Source organism: Hyposmocoma kahamanoa, unplaced genomic scaffold, assembly GCF_003589595.1.
Source record: "Hyposmocoma kahamanoa isolate Upper Pololo Valley unplaced genomic scaffold, ASM358959v1 62, whole genome shotgun sequence".
NCBI classification, from domain to species: domain Eukaryota; kingdom Metazoa; phylum Arthropoda; class Insecta; order Lepidoptera; family Cosmopterigidae; genus Hyposmocoma; species Hyposmocoma kahamanoa.
The window spans coordinates 19,938,615-19,942,253 of record NW_020653850.1 but is presented as its reverse complement, the minus strand read 5'-3'; the positions used below and the strand labels follow the sequence as shown (position 1 = coordinate 19,942,253).

Sequence of the window (3,639 nt, the reverse complement as noted above, 5' to 3'; positions counted from 1 at the left end):
CGGCGGGCTGGTGAGTAAGACCTGTCATTCTCTTGGTTCAGTTATCTTGGGATCAAACCTCGCCCATTTTAACGTAATCTGGTTTCTAAGTGATTTAATTAAGTTTGTTAAAATTTAAATTTAAATTTGTGTCTCTATATAAAACTCTATAGAGCGAACATTAGTTCTTATTGTACAAATTTAAGTAAAGTTATTTTAAAGTAAATTTAGTACAGTATGGAGGAAATTTGTTTCATTCCAAATGAAATATTAAAACTTATCCCACAATTTAACGGAGATAGACGACAACTTAATTTATACATAAGAACAAGTGAATACATAATTGCACGTATTCGCGGAATCAAACTCAAGACGAACGAAGGAAGAAACTCAAGGTATGTAATGCACGCGGCGACTAGCCGCCTGAGCGGTGACACCTCCGCTCTTATCAGCGAACGCGACGACATCGATTCGTGGAATGAAGTTAAAGCATTGTTAATCCAACATTTTGGAGATCCACACTCGGAAGAGTGCATTGCAATTGAATTAGAATCTTTAAAAATTCGTCAAGGCGAGAGTTATGGTGATTTTTGTAAAAAAAATTCAATCCGTCCGTTCAAATTTATTTTCAAAGGTTAATTTAATTGATGACGAAAAAATGAAACAAAGCAAAATGGTTATTTATAATAACATGGCTTTGAACGTTTTTTTATATAACTTGCCGGAAAAAATAGTGCGCGTTGTCCGTCTACATACCCCTGAAACATTAGAAGGTGCACTTGAAGTTGTGAAGTTGAAGTTGAAATTGTATTAGAAGAAGTGAATTTCTTAGATGAGTATAACACAAAAAATAAAACGCACTCTCTTTCAACTCAAAAGCCATCGGTGCCGCAGCCCAACAACAGTTACTTCTTTGGTTCTAAACCTAACTCAATAAACCCAAATAATATTTTTGGCAACAGACCTAACACTTGCCAAGGTCAAAACCCACCCCCAAAATTTAATTTTGGTATGCCTCAAAGGCAGGTTAATACACAACCTCAGCAACAATTTGGGTATAGGCCTAATTTCCAACATCCCCAAAATTTTTAATTTGGTAACGTACCACCCCCGCAATATTCGCGTAATCCTCCAATGCAACTTGGATATAGACCAATGGGTCTGCAACCCCAAGCTACAATGCGACTCCAACAGTTTGGCATACCGTATCAGGCAGCATTATGCCGCTCCAGCCAGGTATCCAGAGGACGTGACTATGCGTTCTGCAATCCCTAGGAGAAGTCAGCCACAAGGGTTCCGTATTAATGAGTTAGAATTGTGTGACAGCGATACTTACCGTGAAGATGACCTCTATTACTCAGAGAATTACTCTGAAAATACTTGTCCCGAAGATAGTAACCCTGAACATAATTACACGCAAGATTACTTAGCGATAGAAGCAGGTAATGATAATATAGAAGCTGATACAGAGCCAGTTTCGACGATTCCCAGCACTGTAAATTTTTCTTTGATTGCCCGAAACAACAAAAACAAGTGATAGAACTTAATTGCGATAAACGCCTAAAATTACCATACATACATATTACCGAGATAAATGCGAATTTCATGATCGATACAGAAAGTATGCGATCATTCATTAATCCCAAAAAGGCTTACTGTTATTTCATTTAACCGTCGGAAATCGATCACCATCCTAAATTTTTGAATGCCCGAGGCGTCGGTTTTTTTTGGGACTAGATGGACTGGCGCGCTCCACGGGGAGTGTGATTCTTGTATCACGTTATCTTGTAGCAGTTTCTCAACCTGGTTTTTTATTTCTTCAGATTGAGCCGGCCCTTGCCTGTAAGGCTTAGTATAAATCGGTTCCTCGGAAATACTCGATCGAGTATTTCCGCCCACAAATTCGACACGAGCCTTTCGAAATAGTAAGTGCACACGCAACGACTTTGGTTACTTTGGTTTGATTGTGGTGGCCACAATGAAGTTATCGCTATAGCCCTACCCCCAACATCTGGACATGCAGAAGTTCATAAGTTTTATGTCTTTAATGTAGATTCAAAATATGACGGTTTGATTGGAAATGACCTCTTGACGAAATTAAGTGCTACAATTGACCTGAAAAAGCAAACCTTGAATACCGAAAACGTGTCCATACCTATAATACAGAATTATGAAAGCTATTCGGTGAACATCCCTGCCCGATCCGAAACACGCGTGAAAATCCCAACCGGCTTATACTCTGGTGAAGGTATTTTAAATTACACAGTATTCGGAGATGGTGTTCAAATGCCACCCGCTCTCGTTAGCTGTATTAATGGTTATGCAACGACAATAATACAAAATGCACTTGATGAGGAAATGGAACTAAAAATTCATAACCCTTTCAAAATTTTTACATGCGATCCTACAAGATGCGAAGTGAATACAGTACATAGTATGAATGATATTGAAGCATGCAAGTTATTAACTGAGAACTTAAATAACTTAAGACTTGACCACATGAATGAAGAAGAAAAAGAGAGTATTTCAAAATTGTGTGAAGAATACAAGGACATTTTCTACAGTGAACATCTACCCCTAACCTTTAAAAACCATGTTAAACACTTTATACGGACCAAAAACGAGGAACCGATTTATACTAAGCCCTACAGGCAAGGGCCGGCTCAATCTGAAGAAATCAAAAACCAAGTTGAGAAACTGCTTCAAGATAACGTGATACAAGAATCGCACTCCCCGTAGAGCGCGCCTGTCCATTTAGTCCCAAAAAAAACCGACGCCTCGGGCATTCAGCAATTTAGGATGGTGATCGATTTCCGACGATTAAATGAAATAACGGTTGACGACAAATACCCCCTGCTGAATATAACAGACATTTCTGATAAACTAGGGAAAAGCACTTATTTTACGACATTAGATTTAGCAAGTGGGTATCGTCAGATTGAGGTGAATGAGAGCGATCGACCCAAAACGGCCTTCAGCACCCAATTCGGGCATTATGAATTTTCACGAATACCATTTGGCTTCAAAACCGCGCCTGCCACGTTTCAGCGCGCTATAGACAATATACTTTGTGGACTACAAGGAATACATTGCCTGGTATACCTCGACGATATTATAGTATTTTCATCCAGTTTGCAGGAACATATCACAAAATTAAGAACGGTATTTGACAGACTTCGACAGACAAATCTAAAAGTACAATTAGACAAATCGGAATTTTTACGACCTGAAGTACTTAGGACACACAATCACGAAAGAAGGACTAAAACCGAATGACGACAAAATAACAGCCGTATTGAACTTCACCCTACCGAAAACAACGACTGAAATAAAGAGTTTCCTTGAATTAGTCAGTTACTATCGACGTTTCATAAAAGATCTTTCAAAAGTTACTGAACCCCTGACTTCTTGTCTAAAAAGGCGTAACAAAATTAATATTGACCACAGGTACATTGAGGCTTTCGAAAAATGCAAGGAACTTCTGACAAGGCTCCTATTCTGCATATCGGGGTTATGGAAAAACCTTTTATTCTCACAGCCGACGCTTTGACAGTAGCCTTAGGTGCTGTTTTGTCCCAAGGCCCTGTGGGCTCTGATAAACCTGTAGCTTATGCAAGTAGGACCTTAAGTGACACCGAGTCTAAGTACAGCACAATTGAA

General features: G+C 39.0%; 1 pseudogene; it reads left to right on the top strand.

Annotated features, from left to right (window-relative positions):
* Nucleotides 1-216: 216 nt before the first annotated feature.
* LOC113229811 lies at nucleotides 217-1,071 on the top strand (annotated as a pseudogene).
* Nucleotides 1,072-3,639: the final 2,568 nt, after the last annotated feature.